Source organism: Hydractinia symbiolongicarpus, chromosome 3 (assembly GCF_029227915.1).
Source record: "Hydractinia symbiolongicarpus strain clone_291-10 chromosome 3, HSymV2.1, whole genome shotgun sequence".
Lineage (NCBI taxonomy): Eukaryota > Metazoa > Cnidaria > Hydrozoa > Anthoathecata > Hydractiniidae > Hydractinia > Hydractinia symbiolongicarpus.
Genome location: NC_079877.1, coordinates 30,340,238 through 30,353,678, shown reverse-complemented (window position 1 = coordinate 30,353,678; position 13,441 = coordinate 30,340,238). Strand labels below are relative to the sequence as shown.

The window sequence follows — 13,441 nt, the reverse complement described above, 5'->3', positions numbered from 1 at the left end:
AGAAAAATGTTGAACATGACTGTAAGAACATTTCATGTGGACTATCGTTCTTAACAAGCAGTAAATCCAAATCTCCTGTCGTTTAAACGCTTTATATCTCTGTTTCGCAAAATAAACAAAATTTTCCGCCAAACCAAGTGGTACAAGTGATATTTTTCCCCAATGCGACAAAGACTTGTTAATTTTACTTTTTCTAAAATTTGCGTCTTTCTGGGGACGAAGGTTTTAAGCGTAAACAATATTCTCTGTCCGAGGACATTTCCGGTCATGCGATATAAGATGACAGGAGGGAGATTCGAACTCGCGCCACCGAAGTGACTGGTGCCTTAAACCAGCGCTTAGACCGCTCGGCCATCCTGCCCGGTTTTTCAAATACATAATGTCGACGAGCGTGCAGAGAAAATAGTATTTACGCGTATTTAAGCACTAGATAACATGTAAACATGACCGAAATGTATGAAAAATTCAAATAAGTAAGTGACGCAAAATAATACGTTGATACCCAACCAGCTCTGCACATTCCAATGCAAGTGCATTCGTCCCGTGACTTTTCATCAATTAAGAGAGTTTTGCCTGATTGTGGGCGGAATTACCTGCACAGTCAAGCAGTTTTAGCGATCCCGTCCTGCATGCAAGCGAAACTTGTGAAACATCCTTTTTAAACGTTCGCGCGTTTTTCTAGGCAAAATAGTTAAGCGAAATTAAAAATTTTTGTCCGACGTACTTTTCAGACATGTATGATTAGTTGACAGGAGCGAGATTCGAACTCGCGCCACCGAAGTGACTGGTGCCTAAAACCTGCGCCTTAGACCGCTCGGCCATCCTGCCTTATTTTTAAGATATAAAATCCCCGTCCCAAAAAAGTTCAAGTAAACCAAAAATGGCTTATTCTGACATTAGCAGGAAGGTTTTTGCTCTAACCAATTAACCTTAAATCCGAAGTCCTAAGTCTGTCCCTTGACAAGTAAACTTTGACAAGTTCACATTGCGTGGGTACAATAATGAAACGCCGAAAATTATACTCTTGTGGGTTAAATGTTAAAAATTACGCAATTGCCAAGAAATATGTTGAACATCACTGTAAGAACGCTTCATTCGGACAATCGCTCTTAACAAGCTGTAAATCGAAATCTCCTGTCGTTTAAGCGCTTTAGATCTCTGTTTCGAAAAATAAACGAAATTTTCCGCAAAATCAAGTCGTACAAGTGACACTTTTCCCCAATGCAACAAAGACTTGTTAATTATAATTTTTCTAAAATTTGCGTCTTTCTGGGGACGAAGTTTTTAAGCGTAATCAATATTCTCTGTCCGAGGACATTTCCGGTCATGCGATATAAGATGACAGAAGCGAGATTCGAACTCGCGCCACCGAAGTGACTGATGCCTTAAACCAGCGCCTTAGACCGCTCGGCCATTCTGCCCGGTTTTTCAAATACATAATGTCGACGAGCGTGCAGAGAAAATAGTATTTACGCGTATTTAAGCACTAGATGACATGTAAAAATGACCGCAAGGAATGAAAAATTCAAATAAGTAAGTGACGCAAAATAATACGTTGATACCCAACCAGCTCTGCCCATTCCATTGCAAGTGTATTCGTCCCGTGACTTTTCATCAATTTAGAGAGTTTTGCCTGATTGTGGGCGGACATACCTGCACAGTTAAGCAGTTTTAGCGATCCCGTCCTGGATGCAAGCGAAACTTGTGATACATCCTTTTTAAACGTTCGCGCATTTTTCTAGGCAAAATAGTTAAGCAGAAATAAAAACGTTTGTCCGACGTACTTTTCAGACATGTATGATTAGTTGACAGGAGCGAGATTCGAACTCGCGCCACCGAAGTGACTGGTGCCTAAAACAAGCGCCTTAGACCGCTCGGCCATCCTGCTTTATTTTTAAAATATAAAATCCCCGTCACAAAAAAGTTCAAGTAAACCAAAAGTGGCTTATTCTGACATTAGCAGGAAGGTTTTTGCTCTAACCAATTAACCTAAGATCCGAAGTCCTAAGTCTGTCCCTTGACAAGTAAACTTTGACAAGTTCACATTGCGTGGGTACAATAATGAAACGCCGAAAATTATACTCTTGTGGGTTAAATGTTAAAAATTATGCAATTATCAAGAAAAATGTTGAACATGACTGTAAGAACGTTTCATTCGGACTTTCGCTCTTAACAAGCTGTAAATCCAAATCTCCTGTCGTTTATACGCTTTAGATCTCTGTTTCAAAAAATAAACGAAATTTTCCGCAAAATCAAGTCGTACAAGTGACACTTTTCCCCAATTCAACAAAGACTTGTTAATTATAATTTTTCTAAAATTTGCGTCTTTCTGGGGACGAAGTTTTTAAGCGTAATCAATATTCTCTGTCCGAGGACATTTCCGGTCATGCGATATAAGATGACAGAAGCGAGATTCGAACTCGCGCCACCGAAGTGACTGGTGCCTTAAACCAGCGCTTTAGACCGCTCGGCCATCCTGCCCGGTTTTTCAAATACATAATGTCGACGAGCGTGCAAAGAAAATATTATTTACGCTATAATTTTTCTAAAATTTGCGTCTTTCTGGGGACGAAGTTTTTAAGCGTAATCAATATTCTCTGTCCGAGGACATTTCCGGTCATGCGATATAAGATGACAGTGCGAGATTCGAACTCGCGCCACCGAAGTGACTGGTGCCTTAAACCAGCGCCTTAGACCGCTCGGCCATCCTGCCCGGTTTTTCAAATACATAATGTCGACGAGCGTGCAGAGAAAAAAAGTATTTACGCGTATTTAAGCACTAGATGACATGTAAAAATGACCGAAATGTATGAAAAATTCAAATAAGTAAGTGACGCAAAATAATACGTTGATACCCAACCAGCTCTGCACATTCCATTGCAAGTGTATTCGTCCCGTGACTCTTCATCAATTAAGAGAGTTTTGCCTGATTGTAGGCGGAATTACCTGCACAGTCAAGCAGTTTTAGCGATCCCGTCCTGCATGCAAGCGAAACTTGTGATACATCCTTTTTAAACGTTCGCGCATTTTTCTAGGCAAAATAGTTAAGCGGAAATAAAAACGTTTGTCCGACGTACTTTTCAGACATGTATGATTAGTTGACAGGAGCGAGATTCGAACTCGCGCCACCGAAGTGACTGGTGCCTAAAAACAGCGCCTTAGACCGCTCGGCCATCCTGCCTACTTTTTAAGATATAAAATCCCCGTGCCAAAAAAGTTCAAGTAAACCAAAAATGGCTTATGCTGACATTAGCAGGAATGTTTTTGCTCTAACCAATTAACCTAAGATCCGAAGTCCTAAGTCTGTCAGTTGACAAGTAAACTTTGACAAGTTCACATTGCGTGGGTACAATAATGAAACGCCGAAAATTATACTCTTGTGGCTTAAATGTTAAAAATTATACAATTATCCAGAAATATGTTGAACATGACTGTAAGAACGTTTCATTCGGACAATCGCTCTTAACAAGTTGTAAATCTAAATCTCCTGTCGTTTAAGCGCTTTAGATCTCTGTTTCGAAAAATAAACGAAATTTTCCGCAAAATCAAGTGGTACAAGTGACATTTTTTCCCAATACGACAAAGACTTGTTAATTATACTTTTTCTAAAATTTGCGTCTTTCTCGGGACGAAGTTTTTAAGCGTAATCAATTTTCTCTGTCCCAGATATTTCCGGTCATGCGATATAAGATGACAGGAGCGAGATTCGAACTCGCGCCACCGAAGTGACCAGCGCCCTAGACCGCTGGGCCATCCTGCCCGGTGTTTCATTTACATAATGTGGACGAGAGTGCAGAGAAAATAGTATTTACGCGTATTTAAGCAGTAGATGACATGTAAAAATGACCGAAATATATGGAAAATTCAAATAAGTAAGTGACGCAAAATAATACGTTGATACCCAACCAGGTCTGGACATTCCATTGCAAGTGCATTCGTCCCGTGACTTTTCATAAATTTAGAGAGTTTTGCCTGATTGTGGGCGGAATTACCTGCACAGTCAAGCAGTTTTAGTTATCCCGTCCTGCATGCAAGCGAAACTTGTGAAACATCCTTTTTAAACGTTCGCGCTTTTTTCTATGCAAAATAGTTAAGCGAAAATAAAAACGTTTGTTCGATATACTTTTTAAACATGTATGATTAGTTCACGGGAGCGAGATTCGAACTCGCGCCACGGAAGTGACTGGTGCCTAAAACCAGCGCCTTAGACCGCTCGCCCATCATGCCTATTTTTTGAGAAATAAAATCCCCGTCTCAAAAAAGTTGAAGTAAACCAAAAATGGCTTATGCTGACATTAGCAGGAAGGTTTTTGTTCTAACCAATTAACATAAGATCCGAAGTGCTAAGTCTGTCCCTTGACAAGTAAACTTTGACAAGTTCACATTGCGTGGGTACAATAATGAAACGCCGAAAATTATACTCTTGTGGGTTAAATGTTAAAAATTATGCAATTATCAAGAAAAATGTTGAACATGACTGTAAGAACGTTTCATTCGGACTATCGCTCTTAACAAGCTGTAAATCTAAATCTCCTGTCGTTTAAACGCTTTAGATTTTGTTTCGAAAAATAAACGAAATTTTCTGCAAAATCAAGTGGTACAAGTGACACTTTTCCCCAATGCGACAAAGACTTGTTAATTATACTTTTTCTAAAATTTGCGTCTTTCTGGGGACGAAGTTTTTAAGCGTAATCAATATTCTCTGTCCGAGGACATTTCCGGTCATGCGATATAAGATGACAGGAGCGAGATTCGAACTCGCGCCACCGAAGTGACTGGTGCCTTAAACCAGCGTCTTAGACCGCTCGGCCATCCTGCCCGGTTTTTCAAATACATAATGTCGACGAGCGTGCAGAGAAAATAGTATTCACGCAAATTTAAGCACTAGAGGACATGTAAAAATGACTGAAATATATGAAAAATTCAAATAAGTAAGTGACGCAAAATAATACGTTGATACCCAACCAGCTCTGCACATTCCATTGCAAGTGTATTCGTCCCGTGACTTTTCATCAATTTAGAGAGTTTTGCCTGATTGTGGGCGGAATTACCTGCACAGTCAAGCAGTTTTAGCGATCTCGTCCTGCATGCAAGCGAAACTTGTGATACATCCTTTTTAAACGTCGCGCATTTTTCCAGGCAAAATAGTTAAGCGAAAAAAAAACACGTTTGTCCGACGTACTTTTCAGACATGTATGATTAGTTGACAGGAGCAAGATTCGAACTCGCGCCACCAAAGTGACTGGTGCCTAAAACCAGCGCCTTAGACCGCTCGGCCATCCTGCCTACTTTTTAAGATATAAAGTCCCCTTCCCAAAAAAGTTCAAGTAAACCAAAAAAGGCTTATGCTGACATTAGCAGGAAGGTTTTTGCTCTAACTAATTAACCTAAGATCCGAAGTCCTAAGTCTGTCCGTTGACAAGTAAACTTTGACAAGTTCACATTGCGTGGGTACAATAATGAAACGCCAAAAATTATACTCTTGCGGGTTAAATGTTAAAAATTATGCAATTAGCAAGAAATATGTTGAACATAACTGTAAGAATGTTTCATTCGGACAATCGCTCTTAACAAGCTGTAAATCGACATCTCCTGTCGTTTAAGCGCTTTAGATCTCTGTTTCAAAAAATAAACGAAATTTTCCGCAAAATCAAGTGGTACAAGTGACATTTTTCCCCAATGCGACAAAGACTTGTTAATTATACTTTTTCTAAAATTTGCGTCTTTCTCGAGACGAAGTTTTTAAGCATAATCAATATTCTCTGTCCCAGGATATTTCCGGTCATGCGATATAAGATGACAGGCGCGAGATTCGAACTCGCGCCACCGAAGTGACCAGCGCCTTAGACCGCTCGGCCATCCTGCCCGGTTTTTCAAATACATAATGTGGACGAGAGTGCAAGGAAAATAGTATTTACGCGTATTTAAGTAGTAGATGACATGTAAAAATGACCGAAATATATGGAATATTCAAATAAGTAAGTGACGCAAAATAATACGTTGATACCCAACCAGGTCTGGACATTCCATTGCAAGTGCATTCGTCCCGTGACTTTTCATAAATTTAGAGAGTTTTGCCTGATTGTGGGCGGAATTACCTGCACAGTCAAGCAGTTTTAGTTATCCCGTCCTGCATGCAAGCGAAACTTGTGAAACATCCTTTTTAAACGTTCGCGCTTTTTTCTATGCAAAATAGTTAAGCGGAAATAAAAACGTTTGTTCGATATACTTTTTAAACATGTATGATTAGTTCACGGGAGCGAGATTCGAACTCGCGCCACGGAAGTGACTGGTGCCTAAAACCAGCGCCTTAGACCGCTCGCCCATCATGCCTATTTTTTAAGAAATAAAATCCCCGTCTCAAAAAAGTTGAAGTAAACCAAAAATGGCTTATGCTGACATTAGCAGGAAGGTTTTTGTTCTAACCAATTAACATAAGATCCGAAGTGCTAAGTCTGTCCCTTGACAAGTAAACTTTGACAAGTTCACATTGCGTGGGTACAATAATGAAACGCCGAAAATTATACTCTTGTGGGTTAAATGTTAAAAAATTATGCAATTATCAAGAAAAATGTTGAACATGACTGTAAGAACGTTTCATTCGGACTATCGCTCTTAACAAGCTGTAAATCGAAATCACCTGTCGTTTAAGCGCTTTAGATCTCTGTTTCGAAAAATAAACGAAATTTTCTGCAGAATCAAGTGGTACAAGTGACATTTTTCCCCAATGCGACTAAGACTTGTTAATTATACTTTTTCTAAAATTTTCGGCTTTCTGGGGACGAAGTTTTTAAGCGTAATCAATATTCTCTGTCTGAGGACATTTCCGGTCATGCGACATAAGATGACAGGAGCGAGATTTGAACTCGCGCCACCGAAGTGACTGGTGCCTTAAACCAGCGTCTTAGACCGCTCGGCCATCCTGCCCGGTTTTTCAAATACATAATGTCGACGAGCGTGCAGAGAAAATAGTATTCACGCAAATTTAAGCACTAGAGGACATGTAAAAATGACTGAAATATATGAAAAATTCAAATAAGTAAGTGACGCAAAATAATACGTTGATACCCAACCAGCTCTGCACATTCCATTGCAAGTGTATTCGTCCCGTGACTTTTCATCAATTTAGAGAGTTTTGCCTGATTGTGGGCGGAATTACCTGCACAGTCAAGCAGTTTTAGCGATCTCGTCCTGCATGCAAGCGAAACTTGTGATACATCCTTTTTAAACGTCGCGCATTTTTCCAGGCAAAATAGTTAAGCGAAAAAAAAACACGTTTGTCCGACGTACTTTTCAGACATGTATGATTAGTTGACAGGAGCAAGATTCGAACTCGCGCCACCAAAGTGACTGGTGCCTAAAACCAGCGCCTTAGACCGCTCGGCCATCCTGCCTTCTTTTTAAGATATAAAGTCCCCTTCCCAAAAAATTTCAAGTAAACCAAAAAAGGCTTATGCTGACATTAGCAGGAAGGTTTTTGCTCTAACTAATTAACCTAAGATCCGAAGTCCTAAGTCTGTCCGTTGACAAGTAAACTTTGACAAGTTCACATTGCGTGGGTACAATAATGAAACGCCAAAAATTATACTCTTGCGGGTTAAATGTTAAAAATTATGCAATTAGCAAGAAATATGTTGAACATAACTGTAAGAATGTTTCATTCGGACAATCGCTCTTAACAAGCTGTAAATCGACATCTCCTGTCGTTTAAGCGCTTTAGATCTCTGTTTCGAAAAATAAACGAAATTTTCCGCAAAATCAAGTGGTACAAGTGACATTTTTCCCCAATGCGACAAAGACTTGTTAATTATACTTTTTCTAAAATTTGCGTCTTTCTCGAGACGAAGTTTTTAAGCATAATCAATATTCTCTGTCCCAGGATATTTCCGGTCATGCGATATAAGATGACAGGCGCGAGATTCGAACTCGCGCCACCGAAGTGACCAGCGCCTTAGACCGCTCGGCCATCCTGCCCGGTTTTTCAAGTACATAATGTGGACGAGAGTGCAAGGAAAATAGTATTTACGCGTATTTAAGTAGTAGATGACATGTAAAAAGGACCGAAATATATGGAATATTCAAATAAGTAAGTGACGCAAAATAATACGTTGATACCCAACCAGCTCTGCACATTCCATTGCAAGTGTATTCGTCCCGTGACTTTTCATAAATTTAGAGAGTTTTGCCTGATTGTGGGCGGAATTACCTGCACAGTCAAGCAGTTTTAGTGATCCCGTCCTGCATGCAAGCGAAACTTGTGAAACATCCTTTTTAAACGTTCGCGCTTTTTTCTAGGCAAAATAGTTAAGCGGAAATAAAAACGTTTTTTCGACATACTTTTTAAACATGTATGATTAGTTTTCGGAAGCGAGATTCGAACTCGCGCCCCCAAAGTGACTGGTGCCTAAAACCAGCGCCTTAGACCGCTCGGCCATTATGCCTATTTTTTAAGAAATAAAATCCCCCGTCTCAAATAAGTTCAAGTAAACCAAAAATGGCTTATGCTGACATTAGCAGGAAGGTTTTTGTTCTAACTAATTAACCTAAGATCCGAAGTCCTAAGCCTGTCCGTTGACAAGTAAACTTTGACAAGTTCACATTGCGTGGGTACAATAATGAAACGCCAAAAATTATACTCTTGTGGGTTAAATGTTAAAAATTATGCAACTAGCAAGAAATATGTTGAACATAACTGTAAGAATGTTTCATTCGGACAATCGCTCTTAACAAGCTGTAAATCGAAATCTCCTGTCGTTTAAGCGCTTTAGATCTCTGTTTCGAAAAATAAACGAAATTTTCCGCAAAATCAAGTGGTACAAGTGACATTTTTCTCCAATGCGACAAAGACTTGTTAATTATACTTTTTCTAAAATTTGCGTCTTTCTCGAGCCGAAGTTTTTAAGCGTAATCAATATTCTCTGTCCCAGGATATTTCCGGTCATGCGATATAAGATGACAGGAGCGAGATTCGAACTCGCGCCACCGAAGTGACCAGCGCCTTAGACCGCTCGGCCATCCTGCCCGGTTTTTCAAATACATAATGTGGACGAGAGTGCAAGGAAAATAGTATTTACGCGTATTTAAGTAGTAGATGACATGTAAAAATGACCGAAATATATGGAATATTCAAATAAGTAAGTGACGCAAAATAATACGTTGATACCCAACCAGCTCTGCACATTCCATTGCAAGTGTATTCGTCCCGTGACTTTTCATAAATTTAGAGAGTTTTGCCTGATTGTGGGCGGAATTACCTGCACAGTCAAGCAGTTTTAGTGATCCCGTCCTGCATGCAAGCGAAACTTGTGAAACATCCTTTTTAAACGTTCGCGCTTTTTTCTACGCAAAATAGTTAAGCGGAAATAAAAACGTTTGTTCGACATACTTTTTAAACATGTATGATTAGTTTACGGGAGCGAGATTCGAACTCGCGCACCCAAAGTGACTGGTGCCTAAAACCAGCGCCTTAGACCGCTCGGCCATCATGCCTATTTTTTAAGAAATAAAATCCCCCGTCTCAAAAAAGTTCAAGTAAACCAAAAATGGCTTATGCTGACATTAGCAGGAAGGTTTTTGTTCTAACTAGTTAACCTAAGATCCGAAGTCCTAAGTCTGTCCGTTGACAAGTAAACTTTGACAAGTTCACATTGCGTGGGTACAATAATGAAACGCCGAAAATTATACTCTTGTGGGTTAAATGTTAAAAATTATGCAATTAGCAAGAAATATGTTGAACATGACTGTAAGAACGTTTCATTCGGACAATCGCTCTTAACAAGCTGTAAATCGAAATCTCCTGTCGTTTAAGCGCTTTAGATCTCTGTTTCGAAAAATAAACGAAATTTTCCGCAAAATCAAGTGGTACAAGTGACATTTTTCCCCAATGCGACAAAGACTTGTTAATTATACTTTTTCTAAAATTTGCGTCTTTCTCGGGACGAAGTTTTTAAGCGTAATCAATATTATCTGTCCCAGGATATTTCCGGACATGCGATATAAGATGACAGGAGCGAGATTCGAATTCGCGTCACCGAAGTGACCAGCGCCTTAGACCGCTCGGCCATCCTGCCCGGTTTTTCAAATACATAATGTGGACGAGAGTGCAAGGAAAATAGTATTTACGCGTGTTTAAGCAGTAGATGACATGTAAAAATGACCGAAATATATGGAATATTGAAATAAGTAAGTGACGCAAAATAATACATTGATACCCAACCAGCTCTGCCCATTCCATTGCAAGTGTATTCGTCCCGTGAATTTTCATCAATTTAGAGAGTTTTGCCTGATTGTGGGCGGAAATACCTGCACAGTCAAGCAGTTTTAGCGATCCCGTCCTGCATGCAAGCGAAACTTGTGATACATCCTTTTTAAACGTTCGCGCATTTTTCTAGGCAAAATAGTTAAACGGAAATAAAAACGTTTGTCCGACGTACTTTTCAGACATGTATGATTAGTTGACAGGAGCGAGATTCAAACTCGCGCCACCGAAGTGACTGGTGCCTAAAACCAGCGCCTTAGACCGCTCGGCCATCCTGCCTTTGTTTTAAGATATAAAATCCTCGTCCCAAAAAAGTTCAAGTAAACCAAAAATGGCTTATTCTGACATTAGCAGGAAGGTTTTTGCTCTAACCAATGAACCTAAGATCCGAAGTCCTAAGTCTGTCCCTTGACAAGTAAACTTTGACAAGTTCACATTGCGTGGGCACAATAATGAAACGCCGAAGATTATACTCTTGTGGGTTAAATGTTAAATATTATGCAATTATCAAGAAAAATGTTGAACATGACTGTAACACCGTTTCATTCGGACTATCGCTCTTAACAAGCTGTAAATCCAAATCTTCTGTCGTTTAAACGCTTTAGATCTCTGTTTCGAAAAATATACGAAATTTTCCGCAAAATCAAGTGGTACAAGTGACATTTTTCCCCAATGCGACAAACACTTATTAATTATACTTTTTCTAAAATTTGCGTCTTTCTGGGGACGAAGTTTTTAAGCGTAATCAATATTCTCTGACCGAGGACATTTCCGGTCATGCGATATAAGATGACAGGAGCGAAATTTGAACTCGCGCCACCGAAGTGACTGGTGCCTTAAACCAGCGCGTTAGACCGCTCGGCCATCCTGCCCGGTTTTTCAAATACATAATGTCGACGAGCGTGCAGAGAAAATAGTATTTACGCGTATTTTAGCACTAGATGACATGTAAAAATGACCGAAATGAATGAAAAATTCAAATAAGTAAGTGACGCAAAATAATACGTTGATACCCAACCAGCTCTGCACATTCCATTGCAAGTTCATTCGTCCCGTGACTCTTCATCAATTAAGAGAGTTTTGCCTGATTGTGGGCGGAATTACCTGCACAGTCAAGCAGTTTTAGTGATCCCGTCCTGCATGCAAGCGAAACTTGTGAAACATCCTTTTTAAACGTTCGCGCTTTTTTCTAGGCAAAATAGTTAAGCAGAAATAAAAACGTTTGTTCGATATACTTTTCAGACATGTATGATTAGTTGACAGGAGCGAGATTCAAACTCGCGCCACCGAAGTGACTGGTGCCTAAAACCAGCGCCTTAGACGGCTCGGCCATCCTGCCTTCTTTTTAAGATATAAAATCCCCATCCCAAAAAAGTTCAAGTAAACCAAAAATGGCTTATTCTGATATTAGCAGGAAGGTTTTTGCTCTAACCAAATAACCTAAGATCCGAATTGCTAAGTCTGTCCCTTGACAAGTAAGCTTTGACAAGTTCACATTGCGTAGGTACAATAATGAAACGCCGAAAATTATACTCTTGTGGGTTAAATGTTAAAAATTATGCAATTATCAAGAAAAATGTTGAACATGACTGTAAGAACGTTTCATTCGGACTATCGCTCTTAACAAGCTGTAAATCCAAATCTCCTGTCGTTTAAACGCTTTAGATCTCTGTTTCGAAAAATAAACGAAATTTTCCGCAAAATCAAGTGGTACAATTGACACTTTTCCCCAATGCGACAAAGACTTGTTAATTATACTTTTTATAAAGTTTCGTCTTTCTGGGGACGAAGTTTTTAAGCGTAATCAATATTCTCTGTCCGAGGATATTTCCGGTCATGCGATATAAGATGACAGGAGCGAGATTCGCACTCGCGCCACCAAAGTGACTGGTGCCTTAAACCAGCGCCTTAGACCGCTCGGCCATCCTGCCCGGTTTTTCCAATACATAATGTCGACAAGCGTGCAGAGAAAATAGTATTTACGCGTATTTAAGCACTAGATGACATGTAAAAATGACCAAAATGTATGAAAAATTGAAATAAGTAAGTGACGCAAAATAATACATTGATACCCAACCAGCTCTGCCCATTCCATTGCAAGTTCATTCGTGCCGTGACTTTTCATCAATTTAGAGAGTTTTGCCTGATTGTGGGCGGAAATACCTGCACAGTCAAGCAGTTTTAGCGATCCCGTCCTGCATGCAAGCGAAACTTGTGATACATCCTTTTTAAACGTCGCGCATTTTTCCAGGCAAAATAGTTAAGCGAAAAAAAAACACGTTTGTCCGACGTACTTTTCAGACATGTATGATTAGTTGACAGGAGCAAGATTCGAACTCACGCCACCAAAGTGACTGGTGCCTAAAACCAGCGCCTTAGACCGCTCGGCCATCCTGCCTACTTTTTAAGATATAAAGTCCCCTTCCCAAAAAAGTTCAAGTAAACCAAAAAAGGCTTATGCTGACATTAGCAGGAAGGTTTTTGCTCTAACTAATTAACCTAAGATCCGAAGTCCTAAGTCTGTCCGTTGACAAGTAAACTTTGACAAGTTCACATTGCGTGGGTACAATAATGAAACGCCAAAAATTATACTCTTGCGGGTTAAATGTTAAAAATTATGCAATTAGGAAGAAATATGTTGAACATAACTGTAAGAATGTTTCATTCGGACAATCGCTCTTAACAAGCTGTAAATCGACATCTCCTGTCGTTTAAGCGCTTTAGATCTCTGTTTCGAAAAATAAACGAAATTTTCCGCAAAATCAAGTGGTACAAGTGACATTTTTCCCCAATGCGACAAAGACTTGTTAATTATACTTTTTCTAAAATTTGCGTCTTTCTCGAGACGAAGTTTTTAAGCGTAATCAATATTCTCTGTCCCAGGATATTTCCGGTCATGCGATATAAGATGACAGGAGCGAGATTCGAAGTCGCGCCACCGAAGTGACCAGCGCCTTAAACCGCTCGGCCATCCTGCCCGGTTTTTCAAATACATAATGTGGACGAGAGTGTAAGGAAAATAGTATTTACGCGTATTTAAGTAGTAGATGACATGTAAAAATGACCGAAATATATGGAATATTCAAATAAGTAAGTGACGCAAAATAATACGTTGATACCCAACCAGCTCTGCACATTCCACTGCAAGTGTATTCGTCCCGTGACTTTTCATAAATTTAGAGA

At 39.7% G+C, this 13,441-nt stretch overlaps 11 non-coding genes across 11 annotated transcripts; all 11 read right to left on the bottom strand.

Annotated features, from left to right (window-relative positions):
* Positions 1-746: 746 nt before the first annotated feature.
* On the bottom strand, positions 747-828 carry Trnal-uag (transfer RNA leucine (anticodon UAG)). Its single transcript has one exon. It is a non-coding gene; the product is annotated as a tRNA-Leu (tRNA).
* Positions 829-1,339: 511 nt separating this feature from the next.
* On the bottom strand, positions 1,340-1,421 carry Trnal-aag (transfer RNA leucine (anticodon AAG)). Its single transcript has one exon. It is a non-coding gene; the product is annotated as a tRNA-Leu (tRNA).
* Positions 1,422-2,399: 978 nt separating this feature from the next.
* Trnal-aag (transfer RNA leucine (anticodon AAG)) lies at positions 2,400-2,481 on the bottom strand. Its single transcript has one exon. It is a non-coding gene; the product is annotated as a tRNA-Leu (tRNA).
* Positions 2,482-3,099: 618 nt separating this feature from the next.
* Trnal-uag (transfer RNA leucine (anticodon UAG)) lies at positions 3,100-3,181 on the bottom strand. The gene has a single exon. It is a non-coding gene; the product is annotated as a tRNA-Leu (tRNA).
* Positions 3,182-4,737: 1,556 nt separating this feature from the next.
* Positions 4,738-4,819, bottom strand: Trnal-aag (transfer RNA leucine (anticodon AAG)). Its single transcript has one exon. It is a non-coding gene; the product is annotated as a tRNA-Leu (tRNA).
* A 385-nt stretch (positions 4,820-5,204) lies between these two features.
* On the bottom strand, positions 5,205-5,286 carry Trnal-uag (transfer RNA leucine (anticodon UAG)). The gene has a single exon. It is a non-coding gene; the product is annotated as a tRNA-Leu (tRNA).
* A 1,559-nt stretch (positions 5,287-6,845) lies between these two features.
* Positions 6,846-6,927, bottom strand: Trnal-aag (transfer RNA leucine (anticodon AAG)). Its single transcript has one exon. It is a non-coding gene; the product is annotated as a tRNA-Leu (tRNA).
* Positions 6,928-7,312: 385 nt separating this feature from the next.
* Positions 7,313-7,394, bottom strand: Trnal-uag (transfer RNA leucine (anticodon UAG)). Its single transcript has one exon. It is a non-coding gene; the product is annotated as a tRNA-Leu (tRNA).
* Positions 7,395-10,455: 3,061 nt separating this feature from the next.
* Trnal-uag (transfer RNA leucine (anticodon UAG)) lies at positions 10,456-10,537 on the bottom strand. The gene has a single exon. It is a non-coding gene; the product is annotated as a tRNA-Leu (tRNA).
* A 1,570-nt stretch (positions 10,538-12,107) lies between these two features.
* Trnal-aag (transfer RNA leucine (anticodon AAG)) lies at positions 12,108-12,189 on the bottom strand. The gene has a single exon. It is a non-coding gene; the product is annotated as a tRNA-Leu (tRNA).
* A 385-nt stretch (positions 12,190-12,574) lies between these two features.
* On the bottom strand, positions 12,575-12,656 carry Trnal-uag (transfer RNA leucine (anticodon UAG)). The gene has a single exon. It is a non-coding gene; the product is annotated as a tRNA-Leu (tRNA).
* Between the last annotated feature and the right edge of the window lie 785 nt (positions 12,657-13,441).